The sequence below is a fragment of the Amphiura filiformis genome, chromosome 14 (assembly GCF_039555335.1).
Source record: "Amphiura filiformis chromosome 14, Afil_fr2py, whole genome shotgun sequence".
NCBI lineage: Eukaryota > Metazoa > Echinodermata > Ophiuroidea > Amphilepidida > Amphiuridae > Amphiura > Amphiura filiformis.
Window position 1 is genome coordinate 47,437,169 of NC_092641.1, and position 20,395 is coordinate 47,457,563.

The window sequence follows — 20,395 nt, forward strand, 5'->3', positions numbered from 1 at the left end:
TCCACTGTTTGTCTTGATTATGACACCTTTGTTGTGGTTATTGCCATGATCTTGGTTTTGCTAGCATTCATTCTCAATCCTATATTTCCTACTGATATTTCCTCCTGTCTGAGTAGCTTGTTAGCAGTCAGAATTAATAGGTAAATTTTCACGGGAAAATTTTCTGGATACGTGACACCCATGGGCGCAGACATATTAGCATTATAGAATGTGACCCCGAGCACAGCGGGTGGTCTTCCAATGTATTTGAATAGGAAGAATTCCTCCTTTAAGGCAAAATAAGTAACTTGTCGCAAGTTAAAAATGTTATGGTAAGAGTTTCCGTAGATAAATATTTTTTTCCGTAGATAGATATTAAATTACGTTTTGATGATATTGTGAAGAAATTAAGATTACATGATATTAAATAAATTTGCAATGCACAAATTTCTATCAAAATTGCGGTCAAAACTATTCCAATTCAAAATTACTAAGACTTGAATAGCGAGGTCACCGCCGGGGTCAGAGATCAGGCTCGAGGTTACACTCACATTGATACGCATTGGTCACGTGTCCAGAAAATTTTCCCGTGAAAATTTACCTATTAATGTTGACTGGTTAGCTTGATCTATTTCCTCTGACAGTAATGCTATATCATCGGCGAAATCAAAGTCTGTGAGAACTTATTGACCAATACCCCAGCAAACACAAAACGTTTTCGACATCATTCGCAAAAGGTTATAAGAGGTTGTCAGAAAACGTTTAAATGTCGGGTTATATTATAAAGGACATATTAAGAGTATAAAATGTTTTCATAACCTTAAAAACATTTTTGATAATCTACTGCTCAGCAAACAAAAATGTTTTACAGAAAACGTTTAAATGTCGGGTTATATAAAGGGTATAAAAACGTTTTAATAACATTCCAAAAACATTCTTGAAAACATGATACAAAACATTCTAAACAGAATGTTATTCTGGGGTTGAAAAAATATTTTGCGAAAAATGTTTGCCCAAAATATTTTCAATAACGTTTTAAAAACGTTTTCATGACCTTTATATAACCCGACATTTAAATGTTATTAAAGGTTTTGAAAAAAAACATTTTAAGAACATTTCTGTGTCTGCTGGGTTCAAATATTTTAACATAATGTTATTTAAGTATTGACACAATATTTGGCAAAAATGTTTGCAAAAATAGTTTACAATAACATTTTTGAACACATTTAAAAATATTGTTGTAGTGTATTTTCATACAAAACGTTTTAAAACGCTATCATAACCTTTATATAAACCCGACATTCTAATGTTATTAAAACGTTTTTACCTAAACCAAAAGCCCAAATATAACTTATTTAAAACGTTTTTGTGTTTGCTGGTACGTCTGTTTCTTCTGCTTGTAATCCAAGCCCCGGGATCCAAGTTCCTCTTCCTTACCCTCTATTGCTGTTCTCTGTGCATAATCCAAAACCACTACAAATAAATATGGAGCAAGAGTCTCGCCCTGCAGTACACCAGCTAGTATTTCGAAGAGGTTTGTTTCTCCATCTTGTGAACTCACTTTTGCTTTTGTCTTTACATACATTTTATGCATGGTCAATACCCTTTAAGTGATGCTCAAACTTTTTGAATCTCACCAGATGTCATTCACTCATTACTTTCTCGGATTTTCCTATCAATTTTACTGTCATGTTGCAGCTAATGGAAGCGTCTAGACGTTCGTCATTCATTTAAATAATGTATTTTGCTTCAAGTTGACTGTGTTAACAGAAGGGTACTTCATGTGTTTTGATGAGTAATGAATAATGAATTAATGTTCTAGTTAGTCAACGAGTACACGTATAGCTGAGGTTGCGTGACATTTTATTAGCATGATTAGCAGATTTCTATTCTCTTTCGTTCTCTTCCTCACTCCGATGCCCCTATCTATTTCTCCCTCCTCTCTCTCTCTCTCTCTCACTCTCTCTCCCACTCTCTCTCTCTCTCTCTCTCTCTCTCACTCCACTCTCTGTCGTTCTGTATTTCATTTGCGTCAATATCGTCATTTGTAATGATTGTATTAAAAACAGTGATGAAAATTCAATGAATATTTAAACATTCATTTTAACTTGAGTATCGTCAACGTCTATCTGTACGTTATTGTAACTTGATCAGAATGTCCTCATTACATCGTTATTAGCCTATATTCCAGTTTAAATCTTTACCCCCTAAATGGAAGACATGACCTTATTCTCCCACACAGAGGGTGTAGCTAGATTTCAAATGGAGTCACCCATACAGGTAACTAATCCCATTTGAAATTCACATCCCTGTGTGGAAGATTAAGGTCAAGTCTTCCGTAGGGGGTGTATGGATATCAACCGGAACACCCATTATGATAATTATTATAATCCATTGCAAAATTGGATAAGTGTAAGTGATGAAAGGCATGAGAATAAGCACTGTCAAATTATAAGAGTGAGTTTTACATTAACGGCTCAGATCGACGTTTTCACGTAGTTTTTGTGGGACCTGAGCACATCAGACATATCGTATTGCATTTTGAATACGAGGAATATCCTCCTGATATGAAATAATTTTGATTTTGAAATTCGCGATTTAATACACTTTTTTTTTTTTAAATGGCAAATGATTAAAAATTGAATCTTTAGGAAATAAAACCACATAAATTTTCATTTTGTCCGCAAATGTCAGATAAATTAAGAATGCTTGCACATCTTAATGCCAAATTGTCAATGTAAAAATTAGGAACGAGAATGACTCGCTGTCTCGTTTAAGGGTAACAACTATTTTAAACTGTTTTAAGAAGAATTCAAGTATCACAGATATACTTTTGTAGGTCCTGTGGTTCTTGAGTGATGTTGTAAAAAGGGCTGAAACAACAACACTTTTGTAAAACGTACATAACTCATTCATAACAATAAATCAATATATCAAGCAAGTTTTCAAAGTATTTGATTTGTAGAATGTACTTTTGCAAAATATCAAAGTGTTATTTTTCAACAATATTGTGATTTAGATAATGAAAATCGATTTTTGTACTGCGTCGACCAACAATAACCTCGTCTGCCCTTAACGTAATTGCTTCCAATTTGACAAGTTCGTCAAAAAGTGATATATTCACGCTGACGACGTAGACAATTTTGACAGACTTGAATTTGGCATGCGAGCATTTTTAGTGGCCAAGTTGTTTGCTTCGTCAAGACAACAACAGGTGCAGAAGGTAGTTTTAATTACAATTAAACAGGGGCGTAGCAAGAGCCTCGGGGCCCATGGACAAGGAGCAGTGTGGGGCCCTTTTAACATCTCCTTTATCAGCCATATCTTTGATACTAATAAGTTGCCGTCAAAAATGCTTTTAAAATGCCCACTGTTTCAAAGCTGAAACATCATTTTATTTGTTTGTCCAATCTCATAAATCATCTTGATTTTCGAATTTTGTGCATAATTGCTTTGTTTGTCCCCAAACTGGTGTGTTTTGCTATTTGATTGGGCCAGTTTTGCAGGCAAAATTTTACACTTTTACCTATTTGGGCCCAACACACGATGATTTAAGTGCTAAAAACATGAAAAAGGAAGATGGACAGGGCAATTATTGCTTTACTTTTTCTTGTATTAAGATTTTTAGGGGGGGACGTCCCCCATGGACAATTTAGGAGGGATGAAGACAATTTAATAATTGTTTTTTATTAATTATAATTTTGTACATGCATAGAATAATTTTCATAAATTTTCCGACATACTAGGGGCCCCTTGCTACTGTAAATATCACAAAGATGGAAATGTTAAATTTGAAGAGTATCATTTTGACGAAGTTTATTGAACCTCAATTGCCTTATGGCGAATCTTATAGTACAGGGGGCCCCATCAAGATCTGGTACTAGGACAAACCAGCTATGGACAAACCCAACCGCCTTTGTGTTTAGGTTCGTTAATTAAGTATTCAATTCAGATTAATGTACTTAATTGGAGTTACATGTTTTTGTTATTTTTTCTTTCTCTTTTCCCCTTATTTCATTTTCGCTTTTCCTCGGGCCCATGCGCGTATTTTTTTTGGGGGGCTTTGGTGGCGCGAGCCCTCCCCGGGGTAAAAGCAGGGGGCAGCCAAAACGAAGGGGCAGCGGAAGAAGGGGCTGCAAAAAGAGGGGCGGCAGAAGAAGAAGGGGCGGCAAATAGAATTAGTAAAGATAAAAAGGGCGGAAAAATTTGAAAAGTATAAAAATTTTTGAAAAAATGGTACTATACATCAAAATGTGTTGCTTTTAGGGCGCTACCGCCTATAATCCTTTTTTTTTTTTTTTTTTCTTCACTTTTTCAAACCACCGAAAAAAAATAGGGTCAACCTTTTTGGGCAGTTGAGAAAGGGCCGGGAAAATTGAATTTTCTTCAGCCCCCCGGGCCCCGGGGTAGGAGCGGACACGGTACGCCACTGGGGCCCCTAAACCCTCGGGGCCCATGGACTTCGTCCACCCTGTCCTTCCGTTTGCTACGCCCCTCAGCCATTGTTGTTATGCGCCTCCGATTGGTTCAAAAAAGCGCGTACGAGTATAGCGTCGACGCACACGCGCTGAACTGTGTTATATCGTGTCATATCACACGAAACAATAATATTGCAGGAACATTCTCAATTGTTATATCCAAGCAACAAAAAATATTTTTCCCTGTGAGAGGGCCAGAGGGTTATTTACAACTGTATTAATCAGGGAGGAACAATGTCAACATTTGCTTAAAAGTGTCACTTTATGCTCCAAATCAGATTTTCAGATACTTTTCTTTAATTCGTTCTGACTGGGGTGGTAAGATTAAGGGGTTGGAGAATAAAGAAAAATAGCATGTCGTGTTATAGAAAATAACAGAGATCAGGTATTTTTGAGATTGGATTAAATGGACTATTCTATTTGATATCCATACACGTCCCCTATGGAAGACCCGGCCTCAAAGGAGCTCTAACTTCTTGCGAAAATCAAATCAGAATTTTCACTTTATTTTGATAAATTGAATACTCAGAGAAAATAGCAAGCAGTAATTATAGCGGACAATATATATATAAAATTGAAAATACGTGAAAATATTGTGAGCCCTGTGTTAAGCTTATCTACTATAGAACTGTGTAGGGGAATTAATGTCTGGATCCAGAAATTAATTACAAAATCGTATAAGTTTACAGGAAGAATACTGATTTAAGCTTAGGGACCGATCGTTATTTATGGCAGGGGGAATGGGCGTTTTGGAAAAAATATCGACAAATAATCGCGTTCCCCCCCTCGCGTCCGCTTAAAATTTTCGGATTCCCCACTTGTTTTACCGATTTCTCCATTTAAAACTTAACAATCACCCCTCCGGATTCAACAAAAAATTCGCGTTCCCCCCTCAAGACACACACACACACAAAATTCGTGTTTCCCCTCAAAATGCCCACCCCCGTCGTAAATAACGATCGCTCCCTTAGCTATTTCACATGCTGATTAGTGTATGGACAAACTTTGCGTACGTGTTAAAAACTGGACTTTGTCCAAAATTGAGAGCGCAATTTTTGTGAAAGCAACAATGTCCCTTTATAATCTCACGCATTGCCTGAATGAGTGGCTCTATTTGAAATTCACACTCCCTGTGTGGGAGATAAAGAGATATCTTCCGTAGGGGGTATGGACATTTCAACTGCAACAGCCCATTGTATATCTGGAATTGTTTTGTTTTATTTGTTTTGTCAAGGTCATAACCACAGGTGCTACTTGAAGATATATTTAGCCGAGTTTTACTATTTATAGCCAATTATTGCCAATCCTAAGAAAATAGTAGATTTGTAATATCCTATGCAAATATTCACAGTCCTGCTTTTTAATATAAAGGTGTGTGACATTTGAAATTAACACGATATTACAATTATGAAGAAAGCAATGATGGAGATTGAGTTTCAAATTGGGCTGATCCAGATGAAATCCACACTCCCTCCCCTCTGGCAGACATGACCTTAATCTTCCACACAGGGAGTGCAGAGTCCGGATGTCGATTTTATACGGGTTTACCTGAATGGGTGACTCCATTTGAAATCTTCATCCCCTGTGTGGTAGTTTAAGGTTATGTGTGTTCCATAGGGTTATGTATTTCAACTGGAATAGCCCATTTTGCTCGCAGACGATGATAGCTTACAAATGATACGCAGGTGAGAGAAATGTCATCATGATTGTGGCAGATTATTCCGTGATTTCAATAGCTTCCATTAATTTGTCGTGCGTGAACTATGAAGATGACACCGAGTACTACAAATCCCCCAAGGAGCGTGCTGACTCTCTTGCAAAAATTAAAGCATAGGCCTACTGTAAACATGGTAAAAGCGTATTTCGTGATTCTATCACCCTATTTTTGTGGTATGTTTAGGTAGATATTAGGGGGGGGGGAACCGGTGGGGGTGAGGCTGTGGATAGGATCATGTCCCTTTAAAGTCCTATTCAGTGATCCCAGCAAAAGTATAAAAAATCTAAATTATTTATAAATTGCTTAAAAGTAAACGATAAGTTATTCAAATTGTCAGTTTGGCAAAAACTGAGTAAACAGCAGTATTGACGAAGTTGAAGCCCCATTAAAATACACGTAGCTAATTTATATACTGTCAGCATAAATAATACGGATTCATAAATACCTTATTTTGTCTTAAATACACGGCATTTGGCTGAACCACTAACAGGCTATGCCGCACATCTATGACAATGACAAAGGTACCAAAATTTGAATTTTGATGATTTTTACGATCGTCCGGATGAGCAAATCACAGAATGGGCCTTTAATGAAGCTCATGCACACAGCGTCATCATCCCTATATCTTCGTGTCAAAAATTGCCGTGATAGTACGGCGAATCCACTGTTCTTCAAAAGCTACGCATGGCGATTTTGTTCGAGATAGGCGAGCGACTCAGGCTAAGCATAACACTTACACGATATGAGATACCGCAGCGTTTCTATTCATACAAGTTTATACGATCTGCGCATGCTCAGTTCCCCATATGTTGCCATTACACGAAAATTCGATTTGTTGTCAGGTAAAACGCAGGTTTTGTTTTCAATACACCAACTGGAAATTCAATGCACTCAGCTGCGATTGCTGTTTTCTTTAAACACGTATATTTAACTGCATTTTCACCGTAACGTTTTTAAATCGTACGATAATAATGTGATATATTCAACTGCACCATAGTGAGACACTATACAACTTTCTTTATCTACGTCAATAATAGAATATTGATTTAAATGGAATTGAATACATCTCTACATCTGAGTTTGTACTATATCACTGAGCGATCTAGCGATCGGTTTCTAGCCAATCAGATAGGACTCCTTTTCTTGCGTTCGGAAAGGCGAGGTATCTTATTGGTGAAATGCCAATCGGCCGTCGCTCACCAACGGAGTTTTAGGACGTGATTCATTGCAGGGAAAAATATTTATTTAGAGGCTGTTGACACTGTGATGCAGTCTTAGAATATTGCAGATCTGCATATACATCACCCTAACCATGTCAACATACACACACGCCTAATCCATAAACACACACCAACATATTTTAATGCAATGCATGATATACTTAAAGAAGTTTTTTTTAAGAAAGCCCGGTTTCTTTAAGTCTACTTTAATGCCGAGCTTGCTACTATAACTACAAACACGTAGGAGTCACAAATTTATTAAGCTAGTCTACAGTTTTCTAAAATATAATAATATTCACTTAGACACGTTAAATACTCCAATACACGATACCTTTTTTAAGCACTGATGATCCCTGTTTATTTCTCACAATGCTATTTGTTTGTTTCGGCGTCCGGACATTTCTACGTAGTTCTTTTAAATGTAACCTATTGACCGTATCAAATATTACGTAACTTGTCCTTATGTAAATTAAATTCTGCCCTCCAGAGGTCTCCACGTGGCTATTCAAATGATAATATAAGTGATAGGTATGAATGGTTGTGGAATCGAACTAGAGACTGTCCCTCTGACACTTAAAGGAGTATTTCGTGATCCTAGCATCCTCTATTTATGTCAGTGTTACACGAAAAAAACCTATTCCCAAAATTTCACTTGATTCCGATTTTACGTTCGCGAGTTATGCATGATTCTGTGTATTACACTGCTCCATAGACAATGCGTTGTAATTTCGTTCTGGTGCACCAGAACGAAATTCAAATTCACGATATCTTTGCTAAACGAATTAATCTGCAAGAAATATTTTGTACATAAACATTATGTAGCCAGAGGTTTCCAGTGATATAAAAATCTCAACTTTTTTTGAGAAAAGTGGGGGATGAGGCTGTGGATCACGAAATGCCCCTTTAACTTGGAACCATCTACTTTGCTCTCCATGTACTTTTCAATTATATTGGGTATCAAATTGTTTGAACGTATCCAAAGTGATTAACACCACCAACGTAACGATTTGTTTACATTGCCGCTCAGCTATACCATACACACCGCCATGTAGAGTCCGGCGTTCTTACTTCGGTTGTTACCTCTGCAGCGTGGAGCGCCCACCGGGTTTCTATGGAGAATCTGTGATCAAATCTCTTTAAACCCAGCTTTTACAAAAGTAATTTTTGCCCAACTAAAATGTATGACCTTTTTATGCATGAGGCGCCGCGGTCAATTAATTTGGAAAAATCTCATGAGACTGGGCAGATTCCGGGGGATTTGACAGAGTCACTAGTTTAATAGTCTAGGAACATCCACAAAGTTTTCAATGGTAAATCGGGTGGTAAATCATAAATCATGTACGAACAGCAGCGGGTCCGTTAAAAGGTCACCTGTCAATCAGTTATTCCAAGCATGAATTCCACGCAGGCGCATTACGTTATTTATGGTAAGCATGAAATCCACGCAGGCGCATTGCGTTATTTATGGTCGGGCCGATTTATAGGAATTGTTTGGACGAACTCAAGATGGTGGTGTGCATTCCATACATTGACTTCTCATGAACCCAAACAGAAAAGTGCTCAAACAAATCTCATATCATGGAGATTCCTAAACAACCAAAGCTATTTCTATTTAAAGAAACCGGTATGATCATCTAATGCCATCTCAAGTTGCAAGCGAGTTTCCCGTCACTGCACGTATTTTTGCCGAGTGACGAGGTGACTCTTTCGTTCTTCCATTTGTTGTCACGTTTTTAATGGTATCTATCAAAACATTGAAGGCAAGATAATGAAAGGTCAACATGGTCAATATACTACGAGCGTACATCTTAATTTTACAAATATGATGTAGCTAGATGTTTTCGGTGGTATAAAAATCTCAACTTTTGTTTGGAGAAAAGTGGGTAATCGAGGCCATGGATCACGAACTGCCCCTTTAATTTCGTGGTTGGGTTTGATACCCAAGGCAGAACCTTTTACAAATTTTCATCAGATTTCATGGGATTCTTCCTACATTCTTTTGCTACAATGTTTTAAAAACTTTAAAATGTCAAGTTTGGAATTAGGCACTTCTGAAGCTCAAATCTTCAATTTACCAGTTCCATTTATGGTGACTTGCGGTACTGTAAACGGTATCATGTGAACTCGAACTCAACCGGTTTCAGTATATCGACATCATGTACCCTTGCTTAGGCTCCAGAGTTTGTTTGAACCTCAAGATACGCAGGACCAAAACTAGACATGCATGTTTGGGGGCTTATTTAGGATGCATATCTCCGTGCGGATGTAGCATACATATTTACAAGGTACACCAACACAGTTTTTTTTTCAACTACTCGTTCAAATAACTCTGATGTTTTTATCAAACATAAAGTTACAAATTTCAGATCACCAGATTATCATAATATTGACAGCTACTTCTACACCCACCAGAAAACGTATGTCGAGGGTTGAGAGCCAGAAAACCTCAACTCTCAATCTTCTGCTCGCACAAAATGAGTATAAAGTCGCCAGGACACTATACGGTATACAGTCATTAATTGTGACAAAATTCAATAGAAAACAAAATACGTTGTGGGCGGAAATATTGATTTTTGAAGACCAAAGCAAGGAGCCAACTTTACTCATTTTGTGATAGCTGGACATGGTGAATTACGGCTTTCTGGTTCTGAACCCTCGCATTGTGTTCTAATGGGGATGTAATTGTAGATACCTATCAAATACTAAAATGACAACATCTTGTCAAACAATTTTGAAGAAAAATATTTTTATTTTAGTGCCATTCACGCATAAAGGGTTATCTTTATTTTGAAAATAAACACTTTGAGTCGACAAAAATGGCCGCATCTGAAAGCTTCGGATGTTTGAAGTGGACTCGACTGTGTAAATTCAAGTACACCAATTGCGGATGCTCCTTAAAGATAATCATAACAGTAGAATTCATTCTTCCAGTCTTTCTATCATTAATATTTCCTTTCTTAAAGTATTTCGCCAAGCGAGTGCGGTCCTCAAATGCATCGAGTGTACCACTCGTTGATGTAACTGAACGCACTAGTAGTAGTAGGATACAATAAATAGGCCGGCATTCCAATATCATGAATATTATTCACTGGAAATTTGAACATCGCAACTGCAGTCGAATGTATAAGATTTATTTAACAGCGGTAATTAAATGATAAATTAAAATCACGATTCCTTTTACAAGAATTACATGAGTTAACCCTCGGCTTACTAAGGAAGCGCGGTGTAAGCTGGTGTACTACCACCCCAAATAGATTGTTTCCGGACCGCTAAATTATGCTGAAGCGCACAAATGACTTCACCAAATTGTAAGTCCCCCTTTTGCTATCCAAACGAAGGCGACATCGATTTACTTCATTTTGTGTGTGGCTGTGTGTTAGGCGACCGGATCCCGGACAGATTGTTTCCGGAGCACTAAAACATGCATGCTGAAGCGCACAAATGACTTCAGCAAATTGTATGTCCACCCTTTGCTATCCAAACGAAGGCGAATTTGCTTTACTTCTTTTTGTGTGTGGGTGTGTAGGACTGGTGGGTGTAGGCGGAGGCGATGGTAGTGGGGGGTATTCGCCGTAGAAGTGACGTAATTAATCGGATTAACTACCATAGTAATAGATGAATACAATTTTGAATATATCGCCCTGCACTATAACGTTCATGCGGTACCTATACAATGAACCATATATGTCAAAGAGAGGCTGATCACTCGCACCTGTAAGATTAGTATCTTTGAAATGAGCGGTATTGTATTCAATCTATGTTTGCTGACATACACAGGTGATTAGTGCAATCTGCTTGTAGTGCAGGGTGATCTACTCAAATATTATATTCATCTATTGCTATGGTAGTTAATCCGATTATTACGTCACTTCTACAGCGAATAGCCTACATGTAGGATTGGTGGGGGGCGTGTCTGTATGTGTAGGTGTGGCCCGGGTTGGGGGGCACTCCAACTTTGGAGGTGACGCGTATGTAGGGCTGTTAATACCCCCTTTTTCAGCATCGCTGTCACCCAAAGACCCCATAATATTTTTTACGAACACATGCTCTGTCACCCGAAGACCCCCTGTTTTTCCATTTTTTACCCAAAGACCCTTACAAGTTCAATTTGAACAGAAATTTTCATTTATCACTGATTTTGTTACTTATTTTGAAAAAAACAAAGAAATTTGAAGCCATTTAGAACTAGAAATTCAATTTTCGAGGTTTCTGTGGCGCTGTTTCGGTTCTCACCCAAAGATTCCATTTAAAAAAGGTCATGTTCTCACCCAATGACCCCATATTTTGTACATGTTGCTCTCACCGAATGCCAAAATTCATGCTCTCACCCAATGACCCCTTATTTTTTACATTTTGCTCTCACCGAATGCCCCTTAGTGCGAAAGTGCCAGCCCTACACCTATATCCATTTCAAATTGAAGTGCCCCCGGAGGTGTGGGGTCGGTGTTGGGTGTATAATTTGGGTTGGGGTAGGGGTTGTGTATGTATTGTGTATCTTATTCACAAGTCACAACCGGCGTCCATGGCTTTGTTTACCTGTAAAACCTATACAATACTCTGATCTTGTTCACGAGCGAGACACATAATGTTTATACACACATGTTGTTAAATATACACGTACTTACCTTAAATCCATTATTATAAATTGTTAAGTAGTTTGGTAATCAAAAATTTACCATGCAATTCATGCGTTTCCAAGTCGACAGAAACTAACGCTGGCGAAGAGTATAGCTTAGTGTATCCGTATGCATTGTCAGTAATATCAAAACCAATTTTTCATGATTAAGATCATGTTCTATTATAGTTATTTGTTATATTATAATTTTTTTTTTATTTAAAAAGCCTTTTTTGACTAACATTCGGTAAAGACGTGAAGTTAACTTTCTGTAATTCATAAAAGTGTTACAATGTTCGACCGGACTTAATGGGGACGTTTGAATTATACGTTCACAGCTTGACGTCTAAAAACGCCATAATGACGTTATCAACGTCCGAAATAACGCTGTCACAACACGAATACGAGTTCAAAAATTTACGTATTGTGACTTTTATACGACGTTGCAATAACGTAGAAGTGTTTGGCTGGGTTAATGATATCGTATTACGCTCGTACTTGAAAGAAACTGTACAAGATGTCATTTATCTTTTTCTTGAAAATATAATTTTCTCTGCATTTCTCAAATAAATGTCACATGAATAAAGTTGCATAATGTCAAGTTGGAGAAAATGGACTGTTACGTTTGAAATCCATACACACCCTATTGACGACATGACCTTTAATCCCCCCAGGTGTAGATTTCAGACAGAACTCCTGTCTGGAAGATTAAGGTAGTCTTCGACAGAGGGTGTACGGATTTAAACTGGAATGACCCAATACTCAACGGAATAAACTTTTTTCTGATGTTAGCATAATGATGATTTGCCAAATCCCCTGTTATTTTTGTGCTTTGTGTGCTGGCCATAGGCTTCATTAAAAATAAAGCCCTGGTTTTGAGATATTTTGTCAAAATATCAAGAGCTATCTCTAGAACCAGTGAACCAATACTAGGCTTGTTTGTACTCATTTGAATGCAATTTTCATGCTAGTTCCAAATATGGACATGCTAATGTACAATTCTGATTTTTTTTAAATATTTTTATTTTATTTTTTAATGAAAATTTGAAACTTGTCGTCTGCAGTCGACACCCGTGTGGAAAGTGTTAAAATACCAAACGAATGAAATTGAGTATAGTGAAAACTCTATTGCTTTAAATTTAATTTCGCATCACACGACAAGAAAATGATTTATTCATCAGTGAAATGTAAATTGCTATCACTCTCTCTTTGCTACTGACATGTTTGTTATTTGAACAAGAAGTGAAAAAGCAGATACCTTACATGTGGATCATTTTCTAAGATCATTACATCTACAGTGTACACACAGATATTTTTGTCCACTGATAACTAAACACTAAGACAGAGCCCGATCAATCAAAACCAACGTTAAACAATAAAATAGGTTACTTTCAGGGTGGACAGGTTACTAATCAGCCTGTCCTACGGACTAGTTGCTTTTGCACTGAGTACAGCATCCCGCACGGTGGCTTGAGTCATCAACATCAACTAAAAAAATAGAAACAAATTACTTTTGTAGTTCGATCTTTTGATCGACCATTGCTGCTTGGCCGATCCTTATTATTTATGAAATCAATTAATTGATTGAATTTTTTTTCGCTTACAAAGGAAAAAAAAAACCGGGAAAAATCGCAAAAAATAATATAAAACACTACTGGAGTAAACATTTACACATCACACAGTGTCTTCGACCCTATATCTTCATGGCAGGAATCGCCATGGTAGGTTAAATCCACAGCCACGATTAGCCATTTGGTTCAAACCTTTAAAGCTCTTTTAAACTAATAATTAGTCGAGGGACATAACTAAGGCTACTCACAATAGCCGGGTAATCGATCTTGGTTGTGCGTGATTAAGCTTGTATACCCCATTGAGGTCAATGGTCATCGACTTTTATACTGCCTACAGTGAGTGCAGCTGTACTACTGCACGCTGCACGCTGTAGTCCATAACAGGACCAACGCAATATAAAATGGTCAAATTTTGAGTTCAAAGCGCACGGCCAATTTTCAAAGCGCATTCTAGCGACTATCATATCTGTTCAACACGTATTTCCAAGTTTATGAGACCAAATCTGGTTTCTTGAGAAAAAAATCATGACGGGAGATATTCATCATTTTCTAACCCGGTATCAGAAGATTTTCGTCTGATATCAAAATCGTGCATAGCAATTCACGTGTATCGATCCCGTGTATTCATTTTAGTGTCCCTTCTGCACCAAATAATTATTAGCCAGGCGGTGTCGGTGTGCATCACACAACAAACGAGCGTAGTGAAAAACTACTGGAGAAAACATCATTCAAATATTCTTGAATATGAAGAAATGTGATTTTTTTGTGTGTCGGAGAGACCCACAGTAAATTTCCATTCCAAAGTGCATCAATTTTCATTTGAAGACATGGATTATAAAAACAAAACAACAAAAAACCGCATTTCGCATTTGACCTTTTTGACCTGCTACAGGAAACAAACATGTTTTTTTATGGCATAATATAAACCAGTGTAAATTTATCATTATTTCTCATTAATTAGTTGTTAGTTCATTAATAACAATTCATACACTCTTAGATAGCGCGAAGCAATCAGAGCAACCGTTAGAAAAATTTTGGGCGGGTTGATACACATATTTGGTTCTGTTTTCTAATATTTTTAGTGACAATTTTGTTATAAAAACAGCAAAAATCACGGTTTTTTTTCTTCTCGTCTATGAAATAGGTTAATGAACGCGTATTACTTGTTACTCGAGAAATTAGACAAAATAATGCACTTGCGCTGATGTTGATGCTCGTGCATTAGACGCGTGCATTATTTTGTCTAATTTATCGAGCAACAAGTAATACGCGTTCATATAAACATCGAAGCAGCATCGACGATCGATCCAAAGATCGAACAAATTGGTCCTGGTGCCTTTAAATAAACACACTTCTGACGCTGAAGATACGAACGCGTTATAAAACATCAATCGTATTCTTGCGGGTGTTATGGTGAGACTATATAGACATACGTATTGGATTTCAAATTTAATAATTATTCTTTTGGTTTATCTCTTTTCGCATTATTACGGAATGGAGCTATACTGTATCAACTCATTACCTTTTTAAAAAGAATAGCACGGAATTTTAATATTTTAATTTTTTTGATTATTTTTATAGTCGAACTTTGACAACAAATCTTGCAAAGTAAGGGACCGTTCACAAACACTTGTAAGGGGGGGCCTGATGCAAAAAGGGGGACCTGAAATTTTTGACCCTCCTAAGGGGGGGCCTGAAAAAAATGACCACAAATTTTCCTGGAAAAATTGAGTTTATATGCTTTTCTATGGTGTTGACCCATAATTTTCATGTCAAAAAAAAGGGGGGCTGAAATTTTCGAGGTCTGTAAAGGGGGCCCCAAAAAAATTTCGCGATAATTTTTTTTGCATCAGGCCCCTCTTACAAGTGTTTGTGAACGGTCCCTAACCGCTGCATCGTATTATTTTGCGCTCAGTGTTGATTCAACTGCAATTGAATGTTTATCATATTTCCAAACACACGATCGAGTGTCTCTTTCTGTATTATACAGGATATTCAACATCCAAATTCATTTATCCACGTGTTCTTACACGCACAACAAACGTTGAATTATATTAGCACCTGTTTTACATATAATTTTCCACGAATCGGATAATAAGCTTTGTAAAAAACACAATACTATAATAGAGAGCATGGCGGGGGAATAGTTACAAATTTCAATATTTGTCTATACTACTACTATAATACATGTAGATTATATCACGGACCTTAGTCCAGGTGCGTAGCCAGCATTGTCAGTCCCGGGCGCTTAATTTTTTTCTACAACCATAAAGGGACGCAAAGTTTTATTCTAACCCTAACCCTAACACTTACCCAACCCTAACACTAACCCTAACCCTAACCCTAACCCTAATCCTAACCCTAATCCTAACCCTAACCCTTTCCTATGTGTTCCTATGGGTTATAACATTTTTGCGTCGCGTTATGGTTGCAGAAAAGAATTAAGCGTCCGGGGCGGGGGCAAATGTCAGGACCAGGATAAAACACCTTTGACATCAGCGCTACCCTTTGCAAGAGGGATATTTTGTGATACAACAGTGCGTACTATTCCCCTGCATTCCTGGTATCTCTTTGGCGTTTTTACCCAAGCTAAAGTACACCAATGAGGAGCTATACCATCGGCAACCAGATTGGTATCTTGACTAGAATGTAATACCTTCTTTTTATCTGTTGTACAGGATGCCTTTTGCAATATCGTTTGTACAATTTGTTCCAAATAACCTTCCAATGCCTTCTATAACCTGTTCCATAGCTACATCGTGTTCTTGACTGAATGAAATATCTTCAGGTCCAAGAGTGAACTCAGGGTTATCCACAAATGCTTCTTGGTGTACCTCAGCAACATGAAACATTGCAGTACTTCCCGTGGGATCATCCTCACTGTTATTAGCCACCATCAGTTGTTCCAGGGGCGTAGCAAGCTGGTGGACAGGGTGGACGAAGTCTATGGGCCCGAGGGTTTAGGTGGAAATATAAAGGATAGGGCTGATGAAGGAGATGTTAAAAGGGCCCACACTGCTCCTTGTCCATGGGTCACAGATGCTACGCCCCTGTCTGTGATTGCCATCCATGACATCCTTTCTAGAGTAGATAATAACATCACTGTTCTTCTTCTTGTGACTCATTAGCTCACTAATGTCCGGTTAACGCCTTTAAAAAAATGTTAATCAGAAAAGAAATTTGTTTGAGTATTTAGAAGAGTAAATGTAACTTTATTTTATTGACTTGTCATTATTTTTAATTACCTACAGCTCCATGAAAGTACAACCAGGTTCATTAATGTCATCTAATGGTATTATGTTTAAACAATGTAAATCAGAATGCAAAAACGAATACAAACTTAAAAAATGCGCACAGCTTCCTACAATATCATGAAATTATAGTCTCTGTAAAATGTAATAATCAGAAAAAATATTTGGAGGCTAGGTTTTCACTTCAAATGAGTACTACGCACAAGTGAAATAAGCTTGAGAGTTCAAATTTGGACAGATGCTGTTATTTATCAGTAACTTTGATTTGATAATAAGAAATGATGAAATTTCAGTAGGGGGATGCGTAAAGGTTTTCAGACCAGAACTGGCTTCTTTGTAGCAATTCCTTGTCCCTTTTGTAGTATTCAAAAGATAGATTCTCGTTAGACATCATGGACACTGTGTTAAGATGAAATATTTTGTGCAACAAGAATTTATAAGATAACAAACTCGCACGTAAAAGACAGTAGATGCAATACTTCTTCGCATTTACATGTATGTATATAAGCAACGTTACTGTATGTACAAAATATTTCTTGGAGATTAATTCGTTTAGCAAAAATATCGTGAAATTTGAATTACGTTCTTGGTGTATATGGAGCAGTGTGATACACATAATCATACTTAACTCGCAAACGCAAAGTCGGAATCAACTGAAATTTTTGGAATAAGCTTTTTTTGTGGATATATATCTACTACAAATGTCATAAAAAGAGAATGCTAGGGTCACGAAATACTCCTTTAATACATCAATGCTTAGGTGCTTAAAAGCATGGCGGACTGAAATAATACTATTAAGATTTGTAGAATTTGAGAAAATTGAAAATTAATTTGGCGAACTAAATTACTAAGTCAAGCGGATAGTTAACAATATTGTGTAGTTATTTTAGCGTGTGACATAGACTTCAGGCTATGGACCACAATGACCTCATCCCAAAGGCATAGTCCAATAACCTCAATTAAACAATCATAGTACAAAATTTTGTATACAAATTTTCAAAGGTCATTAAGGGATCTAAAATGAGCGTTTATTGCGTTTCGACAGTATTTTTTGTGGGACATGAGAGCACCTCAGACCTATCGAATTGCATTCTGAATACGAAGCATGTCTTTCTGATATCAAATAATTTTCATTTTTGAAAATCACAATATAATACAACTTTTATGACAAATTATAAAAATTTGATATTTTTCAAATTTTTGATATATAACAGTCCTCGAAGTAAATTATATAAATCGAATGATATATTCTTAAAGTGTATGTAGCAGCGAAGAAAAGCCGATGGTCAATTGAAAATGTTGACCTTTCATATTGAAGATATGGATTTTTTCCCCAAAAGACCCTTTTTTTGGTGTTTTGGGAAAAAATCCATATCTTCAATACGAAAGGTCAAAATTTTCAATTGATCGTCAGCTTTTCATCCCACCTACATACACTTTAAGTATAAATCATCAGATTTATAAAATTTACTTCAAGTACTGTTAAATATCAAAAATATCAATTTTAATGATTTGCCATAAAATGTGTATTAAATTGCGAATTTCAAAAATCAAAATTATTTGATATCAGAATGACATTCTTCGTATTCAGAATGCAATTCGATATGTCTGATGTGCTCTAATGCCCCAAAATAAATACTGTCCAAACGTTCATACCCCAGCCCTTAAATGAATATGCAAATGTATTGTGGTTAAAGAACTGTGCCCCTAATAGATGAGCATGTTGTGGATCCTAGCGCTAGTAGCTCAACAGACAGATAAATTATGAGCTCTTGACATCTTCACTGAAACCACATCATAAATCATGACTCTGTTTTGGTAATACTGTTCACCTTTATAATCACATCGTCATCATCCCTATATCTTCGTGTCAAAAATTGCCGTGATAGTACAGCGAATCCTCTCGTTTTTCAACAGCTATGCATGGCGATTTTGTTCGAGATAGGCCGAGCGACTCAGGCTAAGCATACCATGACTATCATATGAGATACTACAGAGTTTCTATATTCTACACAGTATTACGATTTGTGCATGCTCTAGTACCCCATATGATGTTGCTATTACAAGAAAAATCGATTTGTTTTCAGGTAAAACTGAGGTTTTGTTTCCAGTACACTAACTTGAAATGCAATACACTAATTAGCGGCGACTGCTGTTTGTTGTGTATATGTTTTACTGCATTTTGTCCGTAAAGATTTTTAAATCGCCGTAAAAATTGTGATATATTTAATTTTGAGAATTACAATTATACTTTATAGGTATAAAGGAGCACGTTTAGCCCATCCAGGTGCAAGTCCTATAACACAATGCATATGTAAACTTTCTTTATCTGTGTCAATAATAGAATATTGATTTCAACGGAGTATGGAAAAAATATTTATAATACAGGGTGTTGACACTGTGTACTCCCTGTAATTGGCGTAAGTAGATTATGTTTAATATTGACAGTGACTCAGCATCAACTGCCACACACTTCTGAATGGTAACATCCAGCTATCTCTTTTCCTAAGGTTCGCTATCACTTATTACGAAAAAGGCCCTTTATTCCTAAGGTTCGATATTACTAATAACAAATAAGGTTCTTTACTTCTAAGGATCGACATCAATAATCATGATAATTTCAGAAGAGACAGAACTTTTATGAATATGTGCAAGGTTTTGCGGAACCAATTGTGAGAGGTTGGCTTAAAGCTACTTTTGAATTTTGGGAAGATCCCAGCAAACACAAAACGTTTTTTAAAATGTTTTAAACAGCTTATATTTGGGTTTTATGGTTTTGGTAAAAACGTTTTTAATAACATTAAATGTCGGGTTATATAAAGTTCATGAAAATGTTTTAAAACGTTTTACATGAGAACATACTATATACAAAAATATTTAAAAATGTTTTCAAAATGTGATTGAAAAACATATCGATATGCTAGAATGTTTGCAGTAAGTTATCAAAAATGTTTTTGAATGTTATGACAACGTTTTATACCCTCTATGTCCTTTATATAACCCGACATTTAAACGTTTTCTGGCAACCTTTACTAACCTTTTGTGAATGATGGTTTAAGTGTGATAAAATTCGGTTAAAAGCTGCCTTTTGTGGATACTTCTCCTACAGCCTTTTTTTTAAAGAGCAATTGATCTGCTTTGGAGAACTCAAACTTTTTTGCCGAAGCTTTTATAAAAAATTGATAAGCGAGTCATCTGCACCTTCATAATTATATTGTCAATCCGTTGATGTGCTATTCCAGAAATTAATGATACCCCCTAAAGAAGACATGTAAGTTTGTACCATAAATTTTTGGGAATTCCCTGAATTGTTTGACAATAAAATGATTAAAAAATTGGGAATTCCCAGTGTCCCTAAAGAAGAAGGTGTCTTTTTCTTGGGAATTCCCATGTCTTCTTTAGGGTTGTGAAAATAATAACCATTTTTTTGGGGGGGGGGGGGGTTCCTTAGACCAAAAAATTATGAAAATTTTTGGGAATCCCATGTCTTCTTATTTAGGGGGGCCTTTAATTTCTGGAATAGCCCAATGTGGCAGTTCAAAGGTCCGGATGCAATAAAATATT